The sequence below is a fragment of the Phyllobates terribilis genome, unplaced genomic scaffold (assembly GCF_046119375.1).
Source record: "Phyllobates terribilis strain yellow unplaced genomic scaffold, ASM4611937v1 Scaffold_9__5_contigs__length_417890890, whole genome shotgun sequence".
NCBI classification, from domain to species: Eukaryota; Metazoa; Chordata; class Amphibia; order Anura; family Dendrobatidae; genus Phyllobates; species Phyllobates terribilis.
Window position 1 is genome coordinate 377,237,730 of NW_027362769.1, and position 14,426 is coordinate 377,252,155.

The window sequence follows — 14,426 nt, forward strand, 5'->3', positions numbered from 1 at the left end:
AAAAAAGAGCTGCAAAGGGTATTAATGTGCTTATGAACTAATCAGTTCCACTGGCTAAATACTACATTACACCCTCGAGCACTCAAAGTATTAGAAAAATGTAATGTGAAAATTAGATCCATCAACATCTTTATGGTTTCCTCAAGTCCAAGAGGGCTGCAGAGGATATTGATGTGTTTATGAACTATTCAGACCCAATGGCTATTTTCTGCATTACACCCTAGAGCACTCAAAGCATTAGAAAAATATAATGTAAAAATTGGATCCATTGACATTATTATGTTTTGTCAAGAAAAACAGAGCTGGAGAGAGTATTGATGTGTTTATGAACTATTCAGATCCTCTGGCTAAATACTACATTACACCCTAGAGCACTCAAAGTATTAGAGAAACATAATGTGAAAATCAGATCCATCAACATCATTATGATTTCCTGAAGTCCAAGAGGGCTGCAGAGGATATTGATATGTTTATGAACTATTCAGACCCACTGGCTAAATACTATATTCCACCCTAGAGCACTCAAAGTACTAAATAAGCCTAATGTGAAAATTAGATCCATTAGCATCAATATAGTTTTTCCAAGTTAAAAAGAGCAGCTGCAGATGGTATTGATGTGTTTATGAACTATTCAGTATTAGATAAAGGTAATTTGAAAATTAGATCTATTCACATCATTATATTCCTCCAAGTCCCAAAGGAGAAGGGTATTGATGTGTTCATGAACTATTCAGACCCACTGGCTAAATACTGTATTACACCCTAGAGTACTCAAAGTACTAAATACATGTAATGTGAAAATGAGATCCATTAACTTCAATATAGTTTCTCCAAGTGAAAAAGAGATGCAGGGGATACTGATGTGTTTATGAATTATTCAGTATTAGTTTCATGCTATATGAAAATTAGATCCATCCACATCATTATGTTTCTCCAAGTCCAAAAGGTCTGCGTAGGGTGAAGGGTATTGATGTGTTTATGAACTATTCAGACCCAATGACTATTTTCTGCATTACACCCTAGAGCACTCAAAGCATTAGAAAAATGTAATGTAAAAATTAGATCCATCGACATTATTGTGTTTTGTCAGGAGAAATAGAGCTGAAGAGAGTATTGATGTGCTGCTTATGAACTATTCAGATCCTCTGGCTAAATACTACATTACACCCTAGAGCACTCAAAGTATTAGAGAAACATGATGTGAAAATTAGATCCATCAACATCATTATGATTTCCTGAAGTCAAAGAGGGCAGCAGAGGGTATTGATATGTTTATGAACTATTCATACCTGCTGGCTAAATACTGTATTCCACCCTGGGGCACTCAAAGTACTGAATAAGCCTAATGTGAAAATTAGATCCATTAACATCAATATAGTTTTTCCAAGTTAAAAAGAGCAGCTGCAGATGGTATTGATGTGTTTATGAACTATTCAGTATTAGATAAATGTAATTTGAAAATTAGATCTATCCACATCTTTATATTCCTCCAAGTCCAAAAGGGCAGCAAAGGGAGATGGGTATTGATGTGTTCATGAACTATTCAGACCCACTGGGTAAATACTGTATTACACCCTACAGCACTCAAAGTACTAAATACATGTAATGTGAAAATAAGATCCATTAACTTCAATATAGTTTCTCCAAGTGAAAAAGAGATGTAGAGGATACTGACATGTTTATGAATTATTCAGTACTGGTTACATGTTATGTGAAAATTAGATCCATCTACATCATTAAGTTTCTCCAAGTACAAAAGGTCTGCGTAGAGTGAAGGGTATTGATGTGTTTATGAACTATTCAGACCCACTGGCTAAATTCTGCATTACACCTTAGAGCACTCAAAGTACTAAATAGACATAATGTGAAAATGTAATCCATCTACCTCAATATGGTTTCTTCAAGTAAAAAAGAGTTGCTGAGGGTGAAGGGTATCAACCATAATAATAATAATTTTTATTTCTATAGCGCCAACATATTCTGCAGCACTTTACATTTTAGAGGGGACTTGTACAGACAATAAAGACCTTACAGAATAACACATAACTCAACAGATACCAAAGGGAGTGAGGGCCCTGCTCGCAAGCTTACAATCTATGATGTGTTTATGAACTATTCAGACCCACTGGCTATGTACTACAAAAGGAATAATGAAGATATATTACAAATATATGGCAGTGAAAAATGCTTATGAGCTAATCAGACCCATCATTTATTTACTGCAGTTCACCCTAGAGCACTCAATGTACTAAGTATAAGTAATAATAGTTCTTCCATCATTAGCAGTTTGTTGATGATTTCCAGGTCGAAGCAAGTCTACAAATGGTATAATGAAGAAATATATAAAGAAAAATGGAAAACAGAAGCGACTGTAATATCTTTGCTTAAAATGGTGAAATTAAGGGCACGAGGATTCGGCTGTAGGATTTATGCCTGTTTAGCCTAAGTAATACCTATCATCTATCTTTATGTGACTTTTCTAATAAATTCCAGAATTTTCTAGACAAGTCCATAAAAAGTATCATTACTGTGGGGAAGCTATAAATCATTTAAGACCTCTGAGCTCATTATAGATTTCCGCTTAAATTAGCCATGCCATGTCTCATTTAGTAATACCCCACAGGGCAACGTAATAAAATAATGTGGGGGTGAGTCACGTGGGGGTGCTGGAACCTTAGGGAACCAATCATAAGTGGGACTTTTTCAGTGACCGGAGATATTCTCCACCAGTAAAACTCTCTTTAGTTGTTATATTCGTTCCTAGAAAAGTTGAGTAATTATTAATATGGCTGTTCTTTAGGTTGTAGGGGCTTCTCATAAAAGACTACTTCATATTTAAGCCATGTGTCTGAGCTCATCCCTTGGCATCTGACCCCAGAAAACTCAAGCACATGCCAGAGCCCACTGTCCTATCACTTTTTCTTTTACATCATATTCCAGGACTTAAATTCAAGATTTAATGCATGGGAGGCAGAAACTCTAACAGTGAGCTACCAACACCACCATTGTCTATGAGAGCTATGGAAAAAAAAAAAAAGAAAGAAATAAATGTTACCTTTTTTATTTCACAGAAAAAAAGAAAGTGTAAAAGTGTCGACACAGAACGGAAAAGCAATTAGAATAAACACATATTAATATGCTTCATTAGACAAACCTCACACTAGTCAGCTAATAACAGACATAAATGGAGAAGCCGTAGCTATAACGACCCTTACAGTACAGTGAATACATAATTGATGGTGACAATTCATTTTTTTTCTGAAATTGACTTAGAAAAGAATTTAATATCAATTAAATACTTTTTTACAAGTGCGGCAAAGTGGAAGAAAAATAACCTACCGCTCGTCAAGCATAAAATAAGACCTCACACAACTATGCTGGCATAAAACTGAAAAAAAAAAAGTGAGAAGGCAAAAAGCAAAACACAAAAAGTTCTAGCTATCTGAAGTACAGCAGCCACATTTTCTGCTAGTAAAAGGGTTAAATGATACACTTTTACGACATAACGCATCTTCTCGCTTTCTCTGGGTTCACATGTAACGCCGGTTATAGGAGATGATAAACTGGGTTATTTCCCTGGACAAGAGACGATCAAAAAAAAGATTTGTTGGACTTCGTGTTCAGCTGCCGCAACAGTGGTTCATGGCCTCTGGACTGGAGCCTGGTGAACCGCCCCCTACCGAAAGGAAAAGGAATCCTGGCTCTTCTTCGGAGTCGTAGACCTGATGCGAGGTCATCGTTGCCTCCGAATCAGAAGTCTCTGGGGATTCTGGCAGGTAGTGGAAGGTTCGCAGGTTTCTGATGCAACATCCAAGGATTACTGATCTTACCACTGGACCAGAGTCCTGAAAATCTTTTTGGACATCTCTCATAAGGACAGTGACCCCTGGAGGAAAAGTGAAACCACCCAGTATTATTTAACAGTGTATGGTGGTATTATTTGGAAACTATACTGTATATTTTTTGGGATGGAGCATATTAAGGCAACATTTGGCAGTATTTTGCGGGTTGTGTTTGATAGTTTAATTTAAACACCTTATAGCAGTTTTATGTGGACAGTATAGGGCAGTATTTTTTGGAAGTATATGCTAGTATTGTTAGCTTTATATGGTAGTATTATGTGTGTAGTTTATTATGGCACTTTTATCTAGGCATTATATGGTAGTTTTATATGGACCATATAGGGTACTATTATTTTGGCAGTAGATGCCAGTATTATTGGCTTTATGTAGCAGTATTATGTGGGTAGTGTATGGCAATTTTATTTGCGCAAAGTATGACAGTTGAATGTGAACTGCATAAGATAGTATTACTTTGGCAGTATATGTCAGTACTGTTGGCTTTATAGAGCAGTATACTACAGTGAGTGTACTACAACTTTATCTAGGTACTGTATTGCAGTTTTATATGGAATGTATACTGTAGTATTATTTTGGTAGTATATGCCAGTACTGTTGGCTTTATGTAGTAGTATTATGTGGATAGTTTCTGGCAGCTTTATTTAGGTACTATAAGTTAGTTTTATGTGGACAGTATAGGGTAGTATTGTCAGTATATGCTAATATTGTTAGCTTTGTATGGCAGTATCATCTTGGCACTGTATGGCGGTTTTGTTTTTCTTTCAGTATTTTTTTCTATTTTTGTTCACATTTAGTGTTTTTCTTTCATATGTTTCTTAGTAAAAATTACAGAAAAAACATTTATATCCTTCATGCAAAACAAAAAACGATAAAAACACAAAATATTGTCAGAAACGTCACCAGCACAGCACTAAATATACTGGGAGGATGAAAGATGTTGAAGCATAAGAGGGTGAAATAATTGCCCAAGGCCCTCGTAAACATGGAGCCTTCCACCCATCACACAATAATGCCATTGCTTGAGGATAAGCCTTTGATGCATATTCTTGGAAATCCCCTTTAATATAATTGCCTCTGGTATCTTTCAGGGAGATTATATTAGTATGAGGGGCAGCAGACACTTCAGCTGTTTAGAAAGAGAAAACATCAGAGGAGGACAGGCGTCCTGAGAGAGATGGATGCCCCTCCGCATTGGGGATAGCAGCGCTGAGGGGAGACAGGATCTTATATAAGTCGGCCCATCCATCATACGCAGCCTGGTAATGGACGTCTGTAATAATAGCAGCCAGGCATCCATCTTATGCTGGATCTCCCTCATCAGGCAGACACCACATGCCGTAGTGCGATAAATTTCCTTTGTATCTGTACTTCTCCCTCAAGAGATTTATTAAAATGGAAAAAAATCTTCAAAAACTCACCCAAAACAGAAAAAAAAGACTATAATCGCGAACGATAGCCATAGGAAGTTGTTTATAGATGGATAGTGGTGGTCATAATGGTCCTCCATGGTAATCTATCAACTTAGAACTTCATAATATGGTGGCGTACAAAGGCACCATACGAAAGCCCATGAAGTGCCTACAGCTCCATAGTATGGAACCGTAGGGACATTCAGTGCCGTCATAGAGAGGACTGGTGCACACAGATGTGTGGTATACTATTGAACCATAGGGACGCCGTGTGCCACTGTGTACTCTACCCTGCTGTGAAGTCATGGTTGAAGTTCTCCTATATGGCAGTAACAGTTAGAAAATAAAGTGTGATTTGGGACTTGTCTAAAAGTGAACGAATTTTTAAAAATTCCATCCCAGTTCATTTACACCAAATGGCTGAAAAAATTACATTTGGATCCATTCAATTTGTCACCAAAATATGTTATTGACCTTTGAGGTCTCTCCAGATCGCAAAACATGAGAAACAGAGGGTCTGGAAGGGGTTAAAACATAATAAAAGATTATACTCATCTGTCCTGGGCATCTATGTCACCTGTCCTGGCTTCGCAGCTCCTTGAGATTCACTATGGATCTTCTTCCAGCCTCCCGTCTTGGATCATCCCTTCTGGCATTGACTAGTTCCTCCGGGATTTGATCAGGTTTTTCTTGTAGCCTCCTGTGTACAGTCTTGGTTGTTAGCGGTGACTACCTCACTTTGGATCTTCTTCTGGACTTTTACCTTCGGTCTTCTTTTCTGGCCTCTCTTGAACTTGCTTTGGATGGGCCTCCTGTCTTTGGTCTTCTCCTCCTGTACTGACTAGCTCCAGGTTATTCGCTTTGGATATTCTTCCAGCCTATTGTCTTTAGTCCTCTTTTCTGGCACTGACTAGCTCCTTAAGATCAACTTTGAATCTTCTTTTGACCTCCTGTCATTGGTCTTCTCTTCCAGCAGTGACTAGCTCTCGGTGATTCACTTTGGATCTTCTTCCACCCTATAGTCTTCTTTTCTGCCACTGACCAAATTCTCCAGGATTCGCTTCAGATCTTCTTCTGGCCTCCTGTCTTTGGTCTTCTCTTCCAGCACTGACTAGCCCTCGGAGATTCGCTTTGGATCTTCTTCCAGCCTCCAATCTTGAGTCTTCTTTTATGGCACCGGCTAGCCGGGGATTAGCTTTAGGTCTTCTTCTGGCCTCTGGTCTTGTTTTCTGGTTTCTGGTCTTATAGCACTGACTATATCTCACGGGATCACGTGAAATTCATGAGGTCCAGTCAATGTCCAAAGAGAAGACTGGAGGCCAGGAGAAGATCCAAAGAGCGGAGAACCAGGATAGAAGCAGTGGCAGGGCAATTGGTAGACGAGAATAGGATAGGTGGATACAATATTTTTACTATTTTACAACTTCTTCTGGCTCTCAAAAGATTGCAGCAAACTGCTGCCTGGTTGGCTGCCATTTTGCTGGAATCTTTCGGTTGCAATCATGAAAAATTCAGATTCGGGCAAATCTTAATGTTCCATCACAAATCTTACTAGTTTGGAATCAATTTGCTCATCTCTAGTCATGTCAGGTTTCCTTCATCCTTTTTCTGTCATCTATTTAATGTTAATTTAGCACTGACTTACTTACTTCCAAGCAACCAGACTTTTTTAAAGAAAATATATACAGTATATGGTGGAAAACTTCTTGAAAATGAAGCTATGAAGATTTAGGGATAGAAGTCCACCAGGTCCCATCCTCTCCGTTGTTTGGTCTTTTAGTCTAGATGTTTGAGGACAGGACAAGGTCACCAGGTATGATGCTTTGAGAGCAGTAATGTAAGATTTCTATTGATTCTATGTTTTTCCAACTTTCCACAAGAGCTTCTATTGCCGCTCAACACCAAAGCCATGATTACTGCCGTCTAAAATGTAAGTGAGTCTTCATCATTAACAAACATATCAATACGGAACCTCCATTCTCACACTCTGCAATACACACATACTAATTAGCGCTCCTTCATCAGGGAACGAGCGAGTGTTTATGGCAATGTTTCCTGGGTAATGCGGCATATTTGTAGGGTCAGGAGAAAAAAAATATATTTTCGGACTAAAGAATGTCAATACCGATGTAAAATCAATGTTTTCGATTTTTTGGTTTACAGACTTTCATTGAAGACGTAAAACAGCGACCGCCTATTTAATATAATTCTCAGTCATACTGGAGACTGAACTTCCATACCCTCAGTGACCCAGAAATATAGCTTCCCATTGATCTTCTAAGACCACCAGTAGGATGGCCTTTACCTGTCTGCCAGGACATCCGGTAGACTCTTGGGCGCGACCTGAAGTGTTGAATAGGTGTGGCCTAAAATGAGTGTGGATATGTAAAAAACATTTCCGCTTGCATGCTTTGCTCATCACACTCCAATTCTCCTTCAAGAGCATTTGAATAAGTTGACTCTCAGGCGCAATAATTGGCCATGCTTATTAGTAGGGCAATTGGATTTTTTTTAAAAATTATCATTATTGGCAGCACATCAACCCGTGTAAGGAATGTGCTGCCGACATGATTCTGTATCAGGACAGATCAATTGGGTTACGATTCTGTTCCCATCAGTTTACATCAGTCAGTATAAATGGGCCTATAGATCCCCCCACGGTTAAGGTGAGAACTGCGGGGGTGTAGCCGTAGGTGGCGCAGAAGTAGTAGTCCCACCCATGAGGTTCTGTTACAAAATTTGCTTTGGGGCTCAGGAACTTCACGTTACACCTCTAGAGTATTGCTCTGTCTCTGATAATTCAGTAGCTCCAATGTCCTCTTCAGTGGTACAACAGGTAACTATGTGGCCCACTAGCAATGCTGGGATGGGTCCAACTAAAGGCAACAAGCAAGTTCAGAAACTGGAAAAAATATAGTTTTTTTGACTCTGTTAAAATTTCTCTCTTTCTGTCCATCTTCAGCAGTAATCTCTCACTTCTGTGGCACATGTTATAATAAAGCAGAGACCCCTCAAATGCTGGGCCCCAATTCCTACTAGTATGGTGGTCAAACTCTTGGTCCTATCTTTGCTATTCTAGAAGTATCATTAACTACCTCATGTATCTCATTAGTTGAGTGCTTTATCCCTAGTGTCCCGCTGGTTCAAAGTTCTAATGTGGCTTTCTCTATGGTCCCTGGTGGGATAGTGTCCAAGGGAAACTTATGTGCTTCTACTCTGATGATAATTAAGTACAAGGTAGTTGTTCCTAAATTAATTTAGAATTTCCCCAAATTTTAAAAGTCTGGCAAATGTGAATTTCCTACAGCTCCCCACTGGTCTTCGTCTCGCTACCTGAGGAACCCGCTTTGGCTCTGGTCTCTTCTTTACTCTGCTTGCTCCATAAGGCACCTACTCCTATTCTGGTCTTCTCTTCACTTTTTGCCACAGCCACTTTTTGTGCCGAAAAAGCCTTGACCTGCAATATGACATCATAATGTGCGTCAAAGCCATTTCAGCACCAGTGCAGAGTGACGAGAAGACCAAAGTCGGAGCAGGTGCCTTATGGAGCGAGCGGAGGATGGACGGGGAGCTGCGGTGGCACAGACAAATGGGGGGTGAGTTGAGTATGATATGTTATTGTTTTTTAACCCCTTTTTGGCTCATTTGTTTTTTTTTTTATACCTGAGCGCACAATAAATTGCTTTTTTAACAGCGATTGGCTCACTTTGGATTTGCATCGAATTAGAGGCAAATTTGCCAAATTTGATTTTCGGCAGATTCAATCACCTCTAATGACTACATAATAGTGACTGCAGCTGAAATTCAATGCGTTTTGGAGTATAAGGTAGTCTCAAAAACTACCTATCACCTTAGAAAGCCCTGGCTGATTCTTCATCACTCCCCCATGCTTTACACTGCAGCTGTCCATTTTGGCGCATCAGTACAATAATTGGGGAACCCGGAGTCCATCCTTTTATAATAGACATAAACTCTCACTTGCTCGAAGGACGTCACCCTATCTATTTCATGAAACACTTCACGAACAGAGCCGTCTTCTGCTGACCTCCGGAGGCTGTCGCTAAAGCCATTATCTGCACATTAATATTGCAGAACTCAAAACAAGAGCTGATATGAAATTATACATGAACGTGGCTTTTTAAAGTCTAATTGTACCCCCCGTCTGAATGACAGGCGGCGCATCACTTCACCTAGGTCCTAATTATTATTATAAAAAGCTTCTTTATTTATGATGGGGGAGGGGGGATACGCAGCTGAAAAGCTCTCACGCATCCAATCATTCCAATAGAACGCCCCTGCTGCTCTCTCGGCTTGTAAAATCCCACCAATATAATGACAGGCCGTGCGTAGAGAGCTGGTACGACCCGGCCTCGCAGCGTGAGGCTGGAAAGGAAGCGGAGGAACGCGCAAAGGTCATAATCCGGAGCATAATTGGCAGTTTCCTAGAGATGGAACCACATGCATTTCTCAATGCCGGCTTTTTATGTTTTTATTTTTATTTTTTTTCCCTTTAAGCTGGTTAATAATAACAAATGGCATTGCCCCAATTAGCACTTCTTGGTTTAATGGGATTTTTTTAATTTTTTTTTTAGAGCGTTAACCCATTACTCATCAGTGGGCGCCATTAGTTTGAGAGTCATAGAGACGTTAATATGGTCATTAATTAGCGCAGACTCCATTACTTGTCTCTTTTGCTACGGATTAAGGGATAAATGGGACATTAGCCATCATTACATCTATAAGAAACGTCAGCGGTGACATTATGGAGCGCCGAGGGCGTTTGTAAAACACATAGTAAAATAATAATAATGGTAAATTTCGCCGGTCGCAATTTTGTTTTAGTAGATGTAATTAGAAGAGGGTGAATAGGTCCCATTAATAAGGGGTTAACCACTTTGGGACAATTCCCCCCAAAATAGGGTTTTTTACTGGTTGATCACCAGCGATCAGCAAAAAACTCCAGTTACAAGTGTTCAATTTCTCAACAGCATCACCACAGGTGAAATCAAGTATTGCATGTCGCTCATTGAAAATAATGGGCTATCTTGTGTTACCCCGACATGTAGGGTCCTCCACAGAGGGTGACACTTTTTGCAGATGCGAAACGCTGGATTTCCCTTAATTCAGGGGGTTTTGAAAATGTATTGATTATTTAAAGGGGCAATACTGTTTTCATGACTAGGTAAGAACAAGGCCCTGGGTGTATATTGACTGCTTTGCTCCATCATATTTGCCAACGGTTCTAAATTTACCAGGGCAGTCCTGATTTTTTTGGGTACGATGCCAGAAAATTCAGGGCTGTCCTTGACCAAAAAGGGAGTGGTTTATGTAAAGACCTCCCAAAATGCGCAGGGTTAGGGGCGATCCCAAGTATGACTTGAGCAGAGACTGAATACCAAATTTTATAGGGGAACTCAATAAAGAATGCTATAGCTTTTCCATGGAAATGACCACCTGGTGTCTGATGTCTCTTTTAGGTTAATGATTCAAGTATATTTTATTGACATCGAAGTGCTGCACTGTAGTTCAGGAAGAAGTAAAGTAGGGGTTAACAGTTATAGGGACAATCCCAGTTAGGGAGGGGAAGCTAGACTATATTAGGAGGGACATTTCCTGGTGGGGGACAGAAGAGTGAGGGGAACCATGAAGAAAGTAAGGGACAGTTCGGTGTCAGGGGACCAAGGATCATTCAGGGGACAGAACAGTCAGAAGAAACAAGTAGCGGTAACCAAAAGCAGTATGAGGACAGCAGCGATAATAGTCCAGGGGACATCCCTTAATGTCTGCGGCCTACGGCCAGACCAAGGTGTGGAGGAGCCTACCTTGCTTTTGTCTCTGTAGGAGAAAACGAACGGGGAGCAACAGAGACAAGCCGGGACAGGGTCCCAGAAAGCTGCGGTGCCGGGCGGTACATCCCTGAGGCAGGAAGTGCCATTAGAGAGAGGGATAATGCAGGGACCGAAACTGTCCATGCTGTGTTACAATGTGCTGTACCAGTGATTGATTCAGAACTGAGCCTATGGAGTAAAGTTGAACTGTTGAAAATGAGCCAAGAGTCTGGTGTGAACTATGTGATTGAGCCCGGTCCCGGGTCCGTGGAACAGATGAGGCCTCTACAAACAAAAGCAAACCTCAAGACAGACAGGACACTATCTTTTATTTGTGGGGAACCAGGGTGTGGAAAAACAGCAGCCCCTCGCCCACCACTACTGCCCTGTGTGCCCTACATAGATATCAGATTCATATGGTGCAGGAAAATTTGAGCCATTTTGATTTATTTTTCGGTTGACTAGTGTGATCCAATTATGCATCCAGATCCTATAGCCAGGAACAGAAATACTTCTTCAGAGTTCTGATGACCACTTGTCTCGCTCGGCATATAGACAATGCAACAGGTTCATACCATCACAAAAAAAAAGCTAAAAACATAATTCCACATAAAATATGGAAAACAAAGAGCAAAGGTCACAGATTTAGGGAGAATAAAAATGTTAAAACATTCTTGGCTTTGGATATGGAACTTGAAATCTCCAGTAAGCTGCTTCTGATTAGGAGTTTATTTCACAGAGATCTGGCCAAAAAGCTGATAAATTCCATATGGTAGAGAAGAAATTGCAGCTACGGAGCGGATGTATGGAGACCCCCCCACCCCACCCAAGACCAACTACCCAAACAACATGAGCAGCAGGGAACGTTTCCAACCCTGAGTAATTACATTCCGGCTCAGATTTATTATGAGAAAGCAAAAACAGATTTTTTTTTTCTCTGTTGTTCAAAACTATAGAATATCGAAATTGTATTCACATGTTTGACCCAAATAGGTCAAGTTTTTTTCTGGAGTTCCTCAATGTTTTCTTGTGGTATGCGGGTTTTTTTGCCTTCTGTAATTATGGTGTTTGTGGTGTCTGTATCTCTCATGGTAAATATGTTCGGGGAAGTCTTCTGCAAAAATAGCAGATCTTAAGAAATGTACTTAAAGGCGCTATCCAAAAAATAACATCTATGCATGATCCCTGGTTGTCTGATCTCTGGGCTTTCTACTGGTCCCAGGAACGAGGGTTATCAAAGTCCCCTGTGGGAATTGATTGCTTACTACAGCACCATTCACATAGGGGAACCATCATTCTCATGATTGGTAGGGGTTTCAGCAGCCGGACCGCCAGAGATCATACAGATATTATCTACCCTGAGTATATGATAACTCTTCCATATACATGCACGCTCGGCTCGGCCAACCCTACATGCATTTTCAATGGGGAGATGAGAATAAGCTTCATCCATCATCCATCAGCCATACTGAAGTCCAAAATACCTGATCATCTGCCAACAATAGAAAGTTCTGTTGGGGTCTCCTAAATTAAAAAATGTCTCCTTCCATCTTGTTTTCTTGTAATGTCAGACTATGAGCAAAGATCCTTTGATGGGAGGTTTGACTTGATTGGATCAAGGATCCGTAATATTCTCACATTTGATTAAAAAAAAGTGGCAGGTTCTCAACGATCTGTGTTGTTATAGACATGTGAAGATCTTCTCTTGGTCTACAAGACCCAATCTATGATCATTGATGTAGGACTATAGGATTGAAGTCATGGTTAATGCATAGATACTTCTACCTGTCTACTGGAAAAAGAAGGCCCATGCCAATGGCCACTTGATGATTTTGACTCTGTAGATGTTTTGAATGGTCCACATAGAGCTTTTAACCTTGGACACATGGTGATTCAGATTTTTGATCTTGATTAATGAGTCTAGGAACAACTTGTCCTTTAGGTTAATGTCTCGAATTGAGTCACCCAGGGGGATATAGGGGACTCAGTACCCGGGCCTTTTACCTTGCTTAGGATGTCACGGCAGTCGGCTCCCAGGCGCGTACTCTGGGGTCTCTCTTGAAAAAGGGATTTTTAGTGTTTGGTTTGTTTTGTGACGCCACCTGTGGCTTCTGATAAAAGATACCAGTGCTGCTTCAGACCTCTGGGGCGGTTGGTAGGGCAGCTGAGTTGGAACGGCTCCCCACAGGTGGAGCGGGCCCCCAGGGCAGTGTAGTATAGATGATGGTGATACTGGGCGTTGCAGTGTAGAAGAGAGATATGGCGCAGCGGAAATAACTGATGGAGGCAGTGGAGTGCAGTCATCCGAGTTTACTCACAGTTCTGTTCAAGTTCCTCAGGTACACTGTATGGGTGTCAGCCTCCCGGGTCGCGCTGCGTCTACCAGATAAGGGGTCCAGCACTTTCTCAAGTATATCAGGAGCGCTTGACGGAACCCTGCTTTCTTTATGTTCCTTCTAGACCGACTTCTCACGCCGGGTCTTCTCCCTCCTGCCCTGCGCTTCCCCACACACAGTCCCAATCGGGTGCTCTGAAGTCCCTCTGGGCAACCTGGAGTTCCCGGACCTACTTGATGCCCTTCACGGCGACTAGGGTGAGGCTGTGGCAACTGCACCATGGAAGTGCAGAAGCCTCCGGTTTTCCAGCCGAGACCTGGAGTAACACGGCTGGTCCAGGGACCGGTTCCCTTCTTGCAGCCTGATCCCTCTGACACTTGGCAGACTGGGACATACGGGTGCCGTCCTGCACTCAGCGTACCCCCTGGGATCCCTTATGTTACCGGAGCCTTTCTTCTCAGCTCCCCTCCTCTTCTTGCTACTCACTCTCTAAATCTATCTCCTGGGCCTCTACCACTAGGCCCACAGTGGAGCAGAGCTCCTGAATAGACTCTGCTCCCCACCTCTCTGTTCTCTCCACTACTCACTCTCTGTCTCCCCCGCACCCTAAGATGGCTTCCCTTTTTATACCTTCCATTATGGTGCTCCCCTACTCTGCATCCTCCACCCACACCCATTACTGGTTCGTCCTCTCTTTGGTTCCCCCCACTCCAGCCAGGGACAGGGCTCAGCAGAAACACACTGCATCTTGCCCTTCCAGCCGGCCTGGAGTAGTGTAGTGTTGAATGCGGATGTTGGGGTTCCGAGCAGCACTCCCTCCTTACCTTGAGAGAAGGAGACACCACACCTCTGAGTGAGGTGCAGTACCTCTGTGGCGACTGAACCCTCAGGGGCGCCACAGTGAAGTAGTTTTTATTTCTTTCACTCTGTACTTTAAGTCTTGTTTTTGAGGTTGTATTTTTTACTCCACTTTATTGAGATCAATTGAGTCCA